Source organism: Pleurodeles waltl, unplaced genomic scaffold (genome assembly GCF_031143425.1).
Source record: "Pleurodeles waltl isolate 20211129_DDA unplaced genomic scaffold, aPleWal1.hap1.20221129 scaffold_80, whole genome shotgun sequence".
In the NCBI taxonomy this organism is placed as follows: Eukaryota; Metazoa; Chordata; class Amphibia; order Caudata; family Salamandridae; genus Pleurodeles; species Pleurodeles waltl.
The window spans coordinates 1,728,121-1,744,599 of record NW_027150396.1 but is presented as its reverse complement, the minus strand read 5'-3'; positions in this window follow the sequence as shown (position 1 = coordinate 1,744,599).

Genomic DNA, 16,479 nt, shown 5'->3' with positions numbered 1-16,479 from the left:
ACAGGCGCTAGGCCTACCCACACAAGTGAGGTATCATTTTTATCGGGAGACTTGGGGGAACGCTGGGTGGAAGGAAATTTGTGGCTCCTCTCAGATTCTAGAACTTTCTGTCACCGAAATATGAGGAAAATGCATTTTTTTAGCCAGAATTTGAGGTTTGCAAAGGATTCTGGGTACCAGAACCTGGGCAGAGCCCCACAAGTCACCCCATCTTGGATTCCCCTAGGTCTCTAGTTTTAAAAAATGCACAGGTTTGGTAGGTTTCCCTAGGTGCCGGCTGAGCTAGAAGCCAAAATCTACAGGTAGGCACTTTGCAAAAAACAGCTCTGTTTTCTTTAAAAAAATGGGATGTGTCCACGTTGTGTTTTAGCGTGAGCTTTGTCGCGGCCGCTAGGCCTACCCACACAACTGAGGTATCATTTTTATCGGGAGACTTGGGGGAACGCTGGGTGGAAGGAAATTTGTGGCTCCTCTCAGATTCCAGAATTTTCTGTCACAGAAATGTGAGGAAAATGCATTTCTTTTAGTCAAAATTTGAGGTTTGCAAAGGATTCTGGGTAACAGAACCTGGTCAGAGCCCCACAAGTCACCCCATCTTGGATTTCCCTAGGACTCTAGTTTTCAAAAATGTACAGGTGTGGTAGGTTTCCCTAGGTGCCGGCTGAGCTAGAGGCCAAAATCTACAGGTAGGCACTTTGCAAAAAACAGCTCTGTTTTCTGTGATGTGTCCACGTTGTGTTTTGGGGCATATACTGTCGCGGGCGCTAGGCCTACCCACACAAGTGAGGTATCATTTTTATCGGGAGACGTGGGGGAACGCTGGGTGTAAGGAAATTTGTGGCTCCTCTCAGATTCTAGAACTTTCTGTCACCGAAATGTGAGGAAAATGCATTTTTTTTGGCAAAATTTGAGGTTTGCAAAGGATTCTGGGTACCAGAACATGGGCAGAGCCCCACAAGTCACCCCATCTTGGATTCCCCTAGGTCTCTAGTTATAAAAAATGCACAGGTTTGGTAGGTTTCCCTAGGTGCCGGCTGAGCTAGAGGCCAAAATCTACAGGTAGGCACTTTGCAAAAAACAGCTCTGTTTTCTGTGATGTGTCCACGTTGTGTTTTGGGGCTTATCCTGTCGCAGGCGCTAGGCCTACCCACACAAGTGAGGTATCATTTGTATTGGGAGACTTAGGGGAACGCTGGGTGGAAGGAAATTTGTGGCTCATCTCAGATTCCAGAACTTTCTGTCACCGAAATGTGAGGAAAATGCATTTCTTTTAGCCAAAATTTGAGGTTTGCAAAGGATTCTGGGTCCCAGAACCTGGGCAGAGCCCCACAAGTCTCTCCATCTTGGATTCCCCTAGGTCTCTAGTTTTCAATAATGCACAGGTTTGGTAGGTTTCCCTAGGTGCCGGCTGAGCTAGAGGCCAAAATCTACAGGTAGGCACTTTGCAAAAAGAGCTCTGTTTTCTTAAAAAAAATGGGATGTGTCCACGTTGTGTTTTGGGGCGTCTCCTGTCGCTGCCGCTAGGCCTACCCACACATCTGAGGTATCATTTTTATCGGGAGACTTAGGGGAACGCTGGGTGGAAGGAAATTTGTGGCTCCTCTCAGATTCCAGAACTTTCTGTCACCCAAATGTGAGGAAAATGCATTTCTTTTAGCCAAAATTTGAGGTTTGCAAAGGATTCTGGGTAACAGAACCTGGTCAGAGCCCCACAAGTCACCCCATCTTGGATTCCCCTAGGTCTCTAGTTTTAAAAAATGCACAGGTTTGGTAGGTTTCCCTAGGTGCCGGCTGAGCCAGAGGCCAAAATCTACAGGTAGGCACTTTGCAAAAAACAGCTCTGTTTTCTGTGATGTGTCCACGTTGTGTTTTGGGGCTTATCCTGTCGCAGGCGCTAGGCCTACCCACACAAGTGAGGTATCATTTGTATTGGGAGACTTAGGGGAACGCTGGGTGGAAGGAAATTTGTGGCTCATCTCAGATTCCAGAACTTTCTGTCACCGAAATGTGAGGAAAATGCATTTCTTTTAGCCAAAATTTGAGGTTTGCAAAGGATTCTGGGTCCCAGAACCTGGGCAGAGCCCCACAAGTCTCTCCATCTTGGATTCCCCTAGGTCTCTAGTTTTCAATAATGCACAGGTTTGGTAGGTTTCCCTAGGTGCCGGCTGAGCTAGAGGCCAAAATCTACAGGTAGGCACTTTGCAAAAAGAGCTCTGTTTTCTTAAAAAAAATGGGATGTGTCCACGTTGTGTTTTGGGGCGTCTCCTGTCGCTGCCGCTAGGCCTACCCACACAACTGAGGTATCATTTTTATCGGGAGACTTAGGGGAACGCTGGGTGGAAGGAAATTTGTGGCTCCTCTCAGATTCTAGAACTTTCTGTCACCGAAATATGGGGAAAATGCATTTTTTTAGCCAAAATTTGAGGTTTGCAAAGGATTCTGGATACCAGAAGCTGGGCAGAGCCCCACAAGTCACCCCATCTTGGATTTCCCTCGGTCTCTAGTTTTCAAAAATGTACAGGTGTGGTAGGTTTCCCTAGGTGCCGGCTGAGCTAGAGGCCAAAATTTACAGGTAGGCACTTTGCAAAAAACAGCTCTGTTTTCTGTGATGTGTCCATGTTGTGTTTTGGGGCATATACTGTCGCGGGCGCTAGGCCTACCCACACAAGTGAGGTATCATTTTTATCGGGAGACGTGGGGGAACGCTGGGTGGAAGGAAATTTGTGGCTCCTCTCAGATTCTAGAACTTTCTGTCACCGAAATGTGAGGAAAATGCATTTTTTTTGGCAAAATTTGAGGTTTGCAAAGGATTCTGGGTACCAGAACATGGGCAGAGCCCCACAAGTCACCCCATCTTGGATTCCCCTAGGTCTCTAGTTATAAAAAATGCACAGGTTTGGTAGGTTTCCCTAGGTGCCGGCTGAGCTAGAGGCCAAAATCTACAGGTAGGCACTTTGCAAAAAACAGCTCTGTTTTCTGTGATGTGTCCACGTTGTGTTTTGGGGCTTATCCTGTCGCAGGCGCTAGGCCTACCCACACAAGTGAGGTATCATTTGTATTGGGAGACTTAGGGGAACGCTGGGTGGAAGGAAATTTGTGGCTCATCTCAGATTCCAGAACTTTCTGTCACCGAAATGTGAGGAAAATGCATTTCTTTTAGCCAAAATTTGAGGTTTGCAAAGGATTCTGGGTCCCAGAACCTGGGCAGAGCCCCACAAGTCTCTCCATCTTGGATTCCCCTAGGTCTCTAGTTTTCAATAATGCACAGGTTTGGTAGGTTTCCCTAGGTGCCGGCTGAGCTAGAGGCCAAAATCTACAGGTAGGCACTTTGCAAAAAGAGCTCTGTTTTCTTAAAAAAAATGGGATGTGTCCACGTTGTGTTTTGGGGCGTCTCCTGTCGCTGCCGCTAGGCCTACCCACACAACTGAGGTATCATTTTTATCGGGAGACTTAGGGGAACGCTGGGTGGAAGGAAATTTGTGGCTCCTCTCAGATTCCAGAACTTTCTGTCACCCAAATGTGAGGAAAATGCATTTCTTTTAGCCAAAATTTGAGGTTTGCAAAGGATTCTGGGTAACAGAACCTGGTCAGAGCCCCACAAGTCACCCCATCTTGGATTCCCCTAGGTCTCTAGTTTTAAAAAATGCACAGGTTTGGTAGGTTTCCCTAGGTGCCGGCTGAGCCAGAGGCCAAAATCTACAGGTAGGCACTTTGCAAAAAACAGCTCTGTTTTCTGTGATGTGTCCACGTTGTGTTTTGGGGCATATCCTGTCGCAGGCGCTAGGCCTACCCACACAAGTGAGGTAGCATTTGTATCGGGAGACTTGGGGAAACGCTGGGTGGAAGGAAATTTGTGGCTCCTCTCAGATTCTAGAACTTTCTGTCACCGAAATATGGGGAAAATGCATTTTTTTAGCCAAAATTTGAGGTTTGCAAAGGATTCTGGATACCAGAAGCTGGGCAGAGCCCCACAAGTCACCCCATCTTGGATTTCCCTCGGTCTCTAGTTTTAAAAAATGCACAGGTTTGGTAGGTTGCCCTAGGTGCCGGCTGAGCTAGAGGCCAAAATCTACAGGTAGGCACTTTGCAAAAAACAGCTCTGTTTTCTGTGATGTGTCCACGTTGTGTTTTGGGGCATATCCTGTCGCAGGCGCTAGGCCTACCCACACAAGTGAGGTATCATTTGTATTGGGAGACTTGGGGGAACGCTGGGTGGAAGGAAATTTGTGGCTCCTCTCAGATTCTACAACTTTCTGTCACCGAAATGTGAGGAAAATGCATTTTTTTAGCCAAAATTTGAGGTTTGCAAAGGATTCTGAGCACCAGAGCCTGGGCAGAGCCCCACAAGTCCCCCCATCTTGGATTCCCCTAGGTCTCTAGTTTTAAAAAATGCACAGGTTTGGTAGGTTTCCCTAGGTGCCGGCTAAGGTAGAGGCCAAAATCTACAGGTAGGCACTTTGCAAAAAACAGCTCTGTTTTCTGTGATGTGTCCACGTTGTGTTTTGGGGCATATCCTGTCACAGGCGCTAGGCCTACCCACACAAGTGAGGTATCATTTTTATCGGGAGACTTGGGGGAACGCTGGGTGGAAGGAAATTTGTGGCTCTTCTCAGATTCTAGAACTTTCTGTCACCGAAAAATGAGGAAAATGCATTTTTTTAGCCAGAATTTGAGGTTTGCAAAGGATTCTGGGTACCAGAACCTGGGCAGAGCCCCACAAGTCACCCCATCTTGGATTCCCCTAGGTCTCTAGTTTTAAAAAATGCACAGGTTTGGTAGGTTTCCCTAGGTGCCGGCTGAGCTAGAAGCCAAAATCTACAGGTAGGCACTTTGCAAAAAACAGCTCTGTTTTCTTTAAAAAAATGGGATGTGTCCACGTTGTGTTTTAGCGTGAGCTCTGTCGCGGCCGCTAGGCCTACCCACACAACTGAGGTATCATTTTTATCGGGAGACTTGGGGGAACGCTGGGTGGAAGGAAATTTGTGGCTCCTCTCAGATTCCAGAATTTTCTGTCACAGAAATGTGAGGAAAATGCATTTCTTTTAGTCAAAATTTGAGGTTTGCAAAGGATTCTGGGTAACAGAACCTGGTCAGAGCCCCACAAGTCACCCCATCTTGGATTTCCCTAGGACTCTAGTTTTCAAAAATGTACAGGTGTGGTAGGTTTCCCTAGGTGCCGGCTAAGCTAGAGGCCAAAATCTACAGGTAGGCACTTTGCAAAAAACAGCTCTGTTTTCTGTGATGTGTCCACGTTGTGTTTTGGGGCTTATCCTGTCGCGGGCGCTAGGCCTACCCACACAAGTGAGGTATCATTTTTATCGGGAGACTTGGGGGAACGCTGGGTGGAAGGAAATTTGTGGCTCCTCTCAGATTCTAGAACTTTCTGTCACCGAAATGTGAGGAAAATGCATTTTTTTTGCCAAAATTTGAGGTTTGCAAAGGATTCTGGGTACCAGAACATGGGCAGAGCCCCACAAGTCACCCCATCTTGGATTCCCCTAGGTCTCTAGTTATAAAAAATGCACAGGTTTGGTAGGTTTCCCTAGGTGCCGGCTGAGCTAGAGGCCAAAATCTACAGGTAGGCACTTTGCAAGAAACAGCTCTGTTTTCTGTGATTTGTCCACGTTGTGTTTTGGGGCTTATCCTGTCGCAGGCGCTAGGCCTACCCACACAAGTGAGGTATCATTTGTATTGGGAGACTTAGGGGAACGCTGGGTGGAAGGAAATTTGTGGCTCATCTCAGATTCCAGAACTTTCTGTCACCGAAATGTGAGGAAAATGCATTTCTTTTAGCCAAAATTTGAGGTTTGCAAAGGATTCTGGGTCCCAGAACCTGGGCAGAGCCCCACAAGTCTCTCCATCTTGGATTCCCCTAGGTCTCTAGTTTTCAATAATGCACAGGTTTGGTATGTTTCCCTAGGTGCCGGCTGAGCTAGAGGCCAAAATCTACAGGTAGGCACTTTGCAAAAAGAGCTCTGTTTTCTTAAAAAAAATGGGATGTGTCCACGTTGTGTTTTGGGGTGTCTCCTGTCGCTGCCGCTAGGCCTACCCACACAACTGAGGTATCATTTTTATCGGGAGACTTAGGGGAACGCTGGGTGGAAGGAAATTTGTGGCTCCTCTCAGATTCCAGAACTTTCTGTCACCCAAATGTGAGGAAAATACATTTCTTTTAGCCAAAATTTGAGGTTTGCAAAGGATTCTGGGTAACAGAACCTGGTCAGAGCCCCACAAGTCACCCCATCTTGGATTCCCCTAGGTCTCTAGTTTTCAAAAATGCACAGGTTTGGTAGGTTTCCCTAGGTGCCGGCTGAGCCAGAGGCCAAAATCTACAGGTAGGCACTTTGCAAAAAACAGCTCTGTTTTCTGTGATGTGTCCACGTTGTGTTTTGGGGCATATCCTGTCGCAGGCGCTAGGCCTACCCACACAAGTGAGGTAGCATTTGTATCGGGAGACTTGGGGAAACGCTGGGTGGAAGGAAATGTGTGGCTCCTCTCAGATTCTAGAACTTTCTGTCACCGAAATATGGGGAAAATGCATTTTTTTAGCCAAAATATGAGGTTTGCAAAGGATTCTGGGTACCAGAAGCTGGGCAGAGCCCCACAAGTCACCCCATCTTGGATTTCCCTAGGTCTCTAGTTTTCAAAAATGCACAGGTTTGGTAGGTTGCCCTAGGTGCCGGCTGAGCTAGAGGCCAAAATCTACAGGTAGGCACTTTGCAAAAAACAGCTCTGTTTTCTGTGATGTGTCCACGTTGTGTTTTGGGGCATATCCTGTCGCAGGCGCTAGGCCTACCCACACAAGTGAGGTATCATTTGTATTGGGAGACTTGGGGGAACGTTGGGTGGAAGGAAATTTGTGGCTCCTCTCAGATTCTACAACTTTCTGTCACCGAAATGTGAGGAAAATGCATTTTTTTAGCCAAAATTTGAGGTTTGCAAAGGATTCTGAGCACCAGAGCCTGGGCAGAGCCCCACAAGTCCCCCCATCTTGGATTCCCCTAGGTCTCTAGTTTTCAAAAATGCACAGGTTTGGTAGGTTTCCCTAGGTGCCGGCTAAGGTAGAGGCCAAAATCTACAGGTAGGCACTTTGCAAAAAACAGCTCTGTTTTCTGTGATGTGTCCACGTTGTGTTTTGGGGCATATCCTGTCACAGGCGCTAGGCCTACCCACACAAGTGAGGTATCATTTGTATCGGGAGACTTGGGGGAACGCTGGGTGGAAGGAAATTAGTGGCTCCTCTCAGATTCTACAACTTTCTGTCACCGAAATGTGAGGAAAATGCATTTTGTTAGCCAAAATTTGAGGTTTGCAAAGGATTCTGGGCACCAGAACCTGGGCAGAGCCCCACAAGTCTCTCCATCTTGGATTCCCCTAGGTCTCTAGTTTTCAAAAATGCACAGGTTTGGTAGGTTTCCCTAGGTGCCGGCTAAGCTAGAGGCCAAAATCTACAGGTAGGCACTTTGCAAAAAACAGCTCTGTTTTCTGTGATGTGTCCACGTTGTGTTTTGGGGCATATCCTGTCGCGGGCGCTAGGCCTACCCACACAACTGAGGTATCATTTTGATCGGGAGACTTGGGGGAACGCTGTGTGGAAGGAAATTTTGGCTCCTCTCAGATTCCAGAACTTTCTGTCACCGAAATGTGAGGAAAAGGCATTTTTTTAGCCAAAATTTGAGGTTTGCAAAGGATTCTGTGCACCAGAACCTGGGCAGAGCCCCACAAGTCACCCCATCTTGGATTTCCCTAGGTCTCTAGTTTTCAAAAATGCACAGGTTTGGTAGGTTTCCCTAGGTGCCGGCTGAGCTAGAGGCCAAAATCTACAGGTAGGCACTTTGCAAAAAACAGCTCTGTTTTCTTTAAAAAAATGGGATGTGTCCACATTATGTTTTGGGGCATATCCTGTCGCGGGCGCTAGGCCTACCCACACAACTGAGGTATCATTTTGATCGGGAGACTTGGGGGAACGCTGTGTGGAAGGAAATTTGTGGCTCCTCTCAGATTCCAGAACTTTCTGTCACCGAAATGTGAGGAAAATGCATTTCTTTTAGCCAAAATTTGAGGTTTGCAAAGGATTCTGGGTACCAGAACCTGGGCAGAGCCCCACAAGTCACCCCATCTTGGATTCCCCTAGGTCTCTAGTTTTCAAAAATGCACAGGTTTGGTAGGTTTCCCTAGGTGGCGGCTGAGCTAGAGGCCAAAATTTACAGGTAGGCACTTTGCAAAAAACAGCTCTGTTTTCTGTGATGTGTCCACGTTGTGTTTTGGGGCATATGCTGTCGCAGGCGCTAGACCTACCCACACAAGTGAGGTATCATTTTTATCAGGAGACTTAGGGGAACGCTGGGTGGAAGGAAATTTGTGGCTCCTCTCAGATTCCAGAACTTTCTGTCACCGAAATGTGAGGAAAATGCGTTTTTTTAGCCAAAATTTGAGATTTGCAAAGGATTCTGGGTAACAGAACCTGGTCAGAGCCCCACAAGTGACCCCATCTTGGATTCCCCTAGGTCTCTAGTTTTCAAGAATGCACAGGTTTGGTAGGTTTCCCTAGGTGCTGGCTGAGCTAGAGGCCAAAATCTACAGGTACGCACTTTGCAAAAAACAGCTCTGTTTTCTGTGATGTGTCCACGTTGTGTTTTGGGGCATATCCTGTCGCAGGCGCTAGGCCTACCCACACAAGTGAGGTATAATTTTTATCGGGAGACTTAGGGGAACGCTGGGTTGAAGGAAATTTGTGGCTCCTCTCAGATTCCAGAACTTTCTGTCACCTAAATGTGAGGAAAATGCATTTCTTTTAGCCAAAATTTGAGGTTTGCAAAGGTTTCTGGGTACCAGAACCTGGGCAGAGCCCCACAAGTCACCCCATCTTGGATTCCCCTAGGTATCTAGTTTTCAAAAATGCACAGGTTTGGTAGGTTTCCCTAGGTGCCGGCTGAGCTAGAGGCCAAAATCTACAGGTAGGCACTTTGCAAAAAACAGCTCTGTTTTCTGTGATGTGTCCACGTTGTGTTTTGGGGCTTATCCTGTCGCAGGCGCTAGGCCTACCCACACAAGTGAGGTATCATTTTTATCGGGAGACTTAGGGGAACACTGCGTGGAAGGAAATTTGTGGCTCCTCTCAGATTCCAGAACTTTCTGTCACCGAAATGTGAGGAAAATGCATTTTTTTTAGCCAAAATTTGAGGTTTGCAAAGGATTCTGGGTCCCAGAACCTGGGCAGAGCCCCACAAGTCACCCCATCTTGGATTCCCCTAGGTCTCTAGTTTTCAAAAATGCACAGGTTTGGTAGGTTTCCCTAGGTGCCGGCTGAGCTAGAGTCCAAAATCTAAAGGTAGGCACTTTGCAAAAAACAGCTCTGTTTTCTGTGATGTGTCCACGTTGTGTTTTGGGGCATATCCTGTCGCGGGCGCTAGGCCTACCCACACAAGTGAGGTATCATTTGTATTGGGAGACTTGGGGGAACGCTGGGTGGAAGGAAATTTGTGGCTCCTCTCAGATTCTACAACTTTCTGTCACCGAAATGTGAGGAAAATGCATTTTTTTAGCCAAAATTTGAGGTTTGCAAAGGATTCTGAGCACCAGAGCCTGGGCAGAGCCCCACAAGTCCCCCCATCTTGGATTCCCCTAGGTCTCTAGTTTTCAAAAATGCACAGGTTTGGTAGGTTTCCCTAGGTGCCGGCTAAGCTAGAGGCCAAAATCTACAGGTAGGCACTTTGCAAAAAACAGCTCTGTTTTCTGTGATGTGTCCACGTTGTGTTTTGGGGCATATCCTGTCACAGGCGCTAGGCCTACCCACACAAGTGAGGTATCATTTTTATCGGGAGACTTGGGGGAACGCTGGGTGGAAGGAAATTTGTGGCTCCTCTCAGATTCTAGAACTTTCTGTCACCGAAATATGAGGAAAATGCATTTTTTTAGCCAGAATTTGAGGTTTGCAAAGGATTCTGGGTACCAGAACCTGGGCAGAGCCCCACAAGTCACCCCATCTTGGATTCCCCTAGGTCTCTAGTTTTAAAAAATGCACAGGTTTGGTAGGTTTCCCTAGGTGCCGGCTGAGCTAGAAGCCAAAATCTACAGGTAGGCACTTTCCAAAAAACAGCTCTGTTTTCTTTAAAAAAATGGGATGTGTCCACGTTGTGTTTTAGCGTGAGCTTTGTCGCGGCCGCTAGGCCTACCCACACAACTGAGGTATCATTTTTATCGGGAGACTTGGGGGAACGCTGGGTGGAAGGAAATTTGTGGCTCCTCTCAGATTCCAGAATTTTCTGTCACAGAAATGTGAGGAAAATGCATTTCTTTTAGTCAAAATTTAAGGTTTGCAAAGGATTCTGGGTAACAGAACCTGGTCAGAGCCCCACAAGTCACCCCATCTTGGATTCCCCTAGGACTCTAGTTTTCAAAAATGTACAGGTGTGGTAGGTTTCCCTAGGTGCCGGCTGAGCTAGAGGCCAAAATCTACAGGTAGGCACTTTGCAAAAAACAGCTCTGTTTTCTGTGATGTGTCCACGTTGTGTTTTGGGGCATATCCTGTCGCGGGCGCTAGGCCTACCCACACAAGTGAGGTATCATTTGTATTGGGAGACTTGGGGGAACGCTGGGTGGAAGGAAATTTGGGGCTCCTCTCAGATTCTACAACTTTCTGTCACCGAAATGAGAGGAAAATGCATTTTTTTAGCCAAAATTTGAGGTTTGCAAAGGATTCTGAGCACCAGAACCTGGGCAGAGCCCAACAAGTCACCCCATCTTCGATTCCCCTAGGTCTCTAGTTTTCAAAAATGCACAGGTTTGGTAGGTTTCCCTAGGTGCCGGCTAAGCTAGAGGCCAAAATCTACAGGTAGGCCCTTTGCAAAAAACAGCTCTGTTTTCTGTGATGTGTCCACGTTGTGTTTTGGGGCATATCCTGTCACAGGCGCTAGGCCTACCCACACAAGTGAGGTATCATTTTTATCGGGAGACTTGGGGGAACGCTGGGTGGAAGGAAATTTGTGGCTCCTCTCAGATTCTAGAACTTTCTGTCACCGAAATATGAGGAAAATGCATTTTTTTAGCCAGAATTTGAGGTTTGCAAAGGATTCTGGGTAACAGAACCTGGGCAGAGCCCCACAAGTCACCCCATCTTGGATTCCCCTAGGTCTCTAGTTTTCAAAAATGCACAGGTTTGGTAGGTTTCCCTAGGTGCCGGCTGAGCTAGAGGTCAAATTCTACAGGTAGGCATTTTGCAAAAAACAGCTCTGTTTTCTTTAAAAAAATGGGATGTGTCCACGTTGTGTTTTGGGGTGGGTCCTGTCGCGGCCGCTAGGCCTACCCACACAACTGAGGTATCATTTTTAACAGGGAGACTTGGGGGAACGCTGGGTGGAAGGAAATTTGTGGCTCCTCACAGATTCCAGAACTTTCTGTCACCGAAATATGAGGAAAATGCATTTTTTTAGCCAAAATTTGAGGTTTGCAAAGGATTCTGGGCACCAGAACCTGGGCAGAGCCCCACAAGTCACCCCATCTTGGATTCCCCTAGGTCTCTAGTTTTCAAAAATGCACAGGTTTGGTAGGTTTCCCTAGGTGCCGGCTGAGCTAGAGGTCAAATTCTACAGGTAGGCATTTTGCAAAAAACAGCTCTTTTTTGTTTAAAAAAATGGGATGTGTCCACGTTGTGTTTTGGGGTGTGTCCTGTCTGTTTACTTTAAAAAAAAGTGGCTCCTCTCAGATTCTACAACTTTCTGTCACCGAAATGTGAGGAAAATGCATTTTTTTAGCCAAAATGTGAGGTTTGCAAAGGATTCTGGGTAACAGAACCTGGGCAGAGCCCCACAAGTCACCCCATCTTGGATTCCCCTAGGTCTCTAGTTTTAAAAAATGCACAGGTTTGGAAGGTTTCCCTAGGTGGCGGCTGAGCTAGAGGCCAAAATTTACAGGTAGGCACTTTGCAAAAAACAGCTCTGTTTTCTGTGATGTGTCCACGTTGTGTTTTGGGGCATATCCTGTCGCAGGCGCTAGGCCTACCCACACAAGTGAGGTATCATTTTTATCGGGAGACTTAGGGGAACGCTGGGTGGAAGGAAATTTGTGGCTCCTCTCAGATTCCAGAACTTTCTGTCACCTAAATGTAAGGGAAAAAGCGTTTTTTTAGCCAAAATTTGAGATTTGCAAAGGATTCTGGGTAACAGAACCTGGTCAGAGCCCCACAAGTCACCCCATCTTGGATTCCCCTAGGTCTCTAGTTTTCAAGAATGCACAGGTTTGGTAGGTTTCCCTAGGTGCTGGCTGAGCTAGAGGCCAAAATCTACAGGTAGGCACTTTGCAAAAAACAGCTCTGTTTTCTTTAAAAAAATGGGATGTGTCCACGTTGTGTTTTGGGGTGTGTCCTGTCGCGGCCGCTAGGCCTACCCACACAACTGAGGTATCATTTTGATCGGGAGACTTGGGGGAACGCTGGGTGGAAGGAAATTTGTGGCTCCTCTCAGATTCCAGAACTTTCTGTCACCGAAATGTGAGGAAAATGCGTTTTTTTAGCCAAAATTTGAGATTTGCAAAGGATTCTGGGTAACAGAACCTGGTCAGAGCCCCACAAGTCACCCCATCTTCGATTCCCCTAGGTCTCTAGTTTTCAAAAATGCACAGGTTTGGTAGGTTTCCCTAGGTGCCGGCTAAGCTAGAGGCCAAAATCTACAGGTAGGCCCTTTGCAAAAAACAGCTCTGTTTTCTGTGATGTGTCCACGTTGTGTTTTGGGGCATATCCTGTCGCGGGCGCTAGGCCTACCCACACAAGTGAGGTATCATTTGTATTGGGAGACTTGGGGGAACGCTGGGTGGAAGGAAATTTGTGGCTCCTCTCAGATTCTACAACTTTCTGTCACCGAAATGAGAGGAAAATGCATTTTTTTAGCCAAAATTTGAGGTTTGCAAAGGATTCTGAGCACCAGAACCTGGGCAGAGCCCCACAAGTCACCCCATCTTCGATTCCCCTAGGTCTCTAGTTTTCAAAAATGCACAGGTTTGGTAGGTTTCCCTAGGTGCCGGCTAAGCTAGAGGCCAAAATCTACAGGTAGGCCCTTTGCAAAAAACAGCTCTGTTTTCTGTGATGTGTCCACGTTGTGTTTTGGGGCATATCCTGTCACAGGCGCTAGGCCTACCCACACAAGTGAGGTATCATTTTTATCGGGAGACTTGGGGGAACGCTGGGTGGAAGGAAATTTGTGGCTCCTCTCAGATTCTAGAACTTTCTGTCACCGAAATATGAGGAAAATGCATTTTTTTAGCCAGAATTTGAGGTTTGCAAAGGATTCTGGGTAACAGAACCTGGGCAGAGCCCCACAAGTCACCCCATCTTGGATTCCCCTAGGTCTCTAGTTTTCAAAAATGCACAGGTTTGGTAGGTTTCCCTAGGTGCCGGCTGAGCTAGAGGTCAAATTCTACAGGTAGGCATTTTGCAAAAAACAGCTCTGTTTTCTTTAAAAAAATGGGATGTGTCCACGTTGTGTTTTGGGGTGTGTCCTGTCGCGGCCGCTAGGCCTACCCACACAACTGAGGTATCATTTTTAACAGGGAGACTTGGGGGAACGCTGGGTGGAAGGAAATTTGTGGCTCCTCACAGATTCCAGAACTTTCTGTCACCGAAATATGAGGAAAATGCATTTTTTTAGCCAAAATTTGAGGTTTGCAAAGGATTCTGGGCACCAGAACCTGGGCAGAGCCCCACAAGTCACCCCATCTTGGATTCCCCTAGGTCTCTAGTTTTCAAAAATGCACAGGTTTGGTAGGTTTCCCAGGTGCCGGCTGAGCTAGAGGTCAAATTCTACAGGTAGGCATTTTGCAAAAAACAGCTCTGTTTTCTTTAAAAAAATGGGATGTGTCCACGTTGTGTTTTGGGGTGTGTCCTGTCTGTTTACTTTAAAAAAAAGTGGCTCCTCTCAGATTCTACAACTTTCTGTCACCGAAATGTGAGGAAAATGCATTTTTTTAGCCAAAATGTGAGGTTTGCAAAGGATTCTGGGTAACAGAACCTGGGCAGAGCCCCACAAGTCACCCCATCTTGGATTCCCCTAGGTCTCTAGTTTTAAAAAATGCACAGGTTTGGAAGGTTTCCCTAGGTGGCGGCTGAGCTAGAGGCCAAAATTTACAGGTAGGCACTTTGCAAAAAACAGCTCTGTTTTCTGTGATGTGTCCACGTTGTGTTTTGGGGCATATCCTGTCGCAGGCGCTAGGCCTACCCACACAAGTGAGGTATCATTTTTATCGGGAGACTTAGGGGAACACTGCGTGGAAGGAAATTTGTGGCTCCTCTCAGATTCCAGAACTTTCTGTCACCGAAATGTGAGGAAAATGCATTTTTTTTAGCCAAAATTTGAGGTTTGCAAAGGATTCTGGGTCCCAGAACCTGGGCAGAGCCCCACAAGTCACCCCATCTTGGATTCCCCTAGGTCTCTAGTTTTCAAAAATGCACAGGTTTGGTAGGTTTCCCTAGGTGCCGGCTGAGCTAGAGTCCAAAATCTAAAGGTAGGCACTTTGCAAAAAACAGCTCTGTTTTCTGTGATGTGTCCACGTTGTGTTTTGGGGCATATCCTGTCGCGGGCGCTAGGCCTACCCACACAAGTGAGGTATCATTTGTATTGGGAGACTTGGGGGAACGCTGGGTGGAAGGAAATTTGTGGCTCCTCTCAGATTCTACAACTTTCTGTCACCGAAATGTGAGGAAAATGCATTTTTTTAGCCAAAATTTGAGGTTTGCAAAGGATTCTGAGCACCAGAGCCTGGGCAGAGCCCCACAAGTCCCCCCATCTTGGATTCCCCTAGGTCTCTAGTTTTCAAAAATGCACAGGTTTGGTAGGTTTCCCTAGGTGCCGGCTAAGCTAGAGGCCAAAATCTACAGGTAGGCACTTTGCAAAAAACAGCTCTGTTTTCTGTGATGTGTCCACGTTGTGTTTTGGGGCATATCCTGTCACAGGCGCTAGGCCTACCCACACAAGTGAGGTATCATTTTTATCGGGAGACTTGGGGGAACGCTGGGTGGAAGGAAATTTGTGGCTCCTCTCAGATTCTAGAACTTTCTGTCACCGAAATATGAGGAAAATGCATTTTTTTAGCCAGAATTTGAGGTTTGCAAAGGATTCTGGGTACCAGAACCTGGGCAGAGCCCCACAAGTCACCCCATCTTGGATTCCCCTAGGTCTCTAGTTTTAAAAAATGCACAGGTTTGGTAGGTTTCCCTAGGTGCCGGTTGAGCTAGAAGCCAAAATCTACAGGTAGGCACTTTCCAAAAAACAGCTCTGTTTTCTTTAAAAAAATGGGATGTGTCCACGTTGTGTTTTAGCGTGAGCTTTGTCGCGGCCGCTAGGCCTACCCACACAACTGAGGTATCATTTTTATCGGGAGACTTGGGGGAACGCTGGGTGGAAGGAAATTTGTGGCTCCTCTCAGATTCCAGAATTTTCTGTCACAGAAATGTGAGGAAAATGCATTTCTTTTAGTCAAAATTTAAGGTTTGCAAAGGATTCTGGGTAACAGAACCTGGTCAGAGCCCCACAAGTCACCCCATCTTGGATTCCCCTAGGACTCTAGTTTTCAAAAATGTACAGGTGTGGTAGGTTTCCCTAGGTGCCGGCTGAGCTAGAGGCCAAAATCTACAGGTAGGCACTTTGCAAAAAACAGCTCTGTTTTCTGTGATGTGTCCACGTTGTGTTTTGGGGCATATCCTGTCGCGGGCGCTAGGCCTACCCACACAAGTGAGGTATCATTTTTATCGGGAGACGTGGGGGAACGCTGGGTGGAAGGAAATTTGTGGCTCCTCTCAGATTCTAGAACTTTCTGTTACCGAAATATGAGGAAAATGCATTTTTTTTGCCAAAATTTGAGGTTTGCAAAGGATTCTGGGTACCAGAACATGGGCAGAGCCCCACAAGTCACCCCATCTTGGATTCCCCTAGGTCTCTAGTTATAACAAATGCACAGGTTTGGTAGGTTTCTCTAGGTGCCGGCTGAGCTAGAGGCCAAAATCTACAGGTAGGCACTTTGCAAAAAACAGCTCTGTTTTCTGTGATGTGTCCACGTTGTGTTTTGGGGCTTATCCTGTCGCAGGCGCTAGGCCTACCCACACAAGTGAGGTATCATTTTTATCGGGAGACTGAGGGGAACGCTGGGTGGAAGGAAATTTGTGGCTCATCTCAGATTCCAGAACTTTCTGTCACCGAAATGTGAGGAAAATGCATTTCTTTTAGCCAAAATTTGAGGTTTGCAAAGGATTCTGGGTCCCAGAACCTGGGCAGAGCCCCACAAGTCACCCCATCTTGGATTCCCCTAGGTCTCTAGTTTTCAAAAATGCACAGGTTTGGTAGGTTTCCCTAGGTGCTGGCTGAGCTAGAGTCCAAAATCTACAGGTAGGCACTTTGCAAAAAACAGCTCTGTTTTCTGTGATGTGTCCACGTTGTGTTTTGGGGCATATCCTGTCGCGGGCGCTAGGCCTACCCACACAATTGAGGTATCATT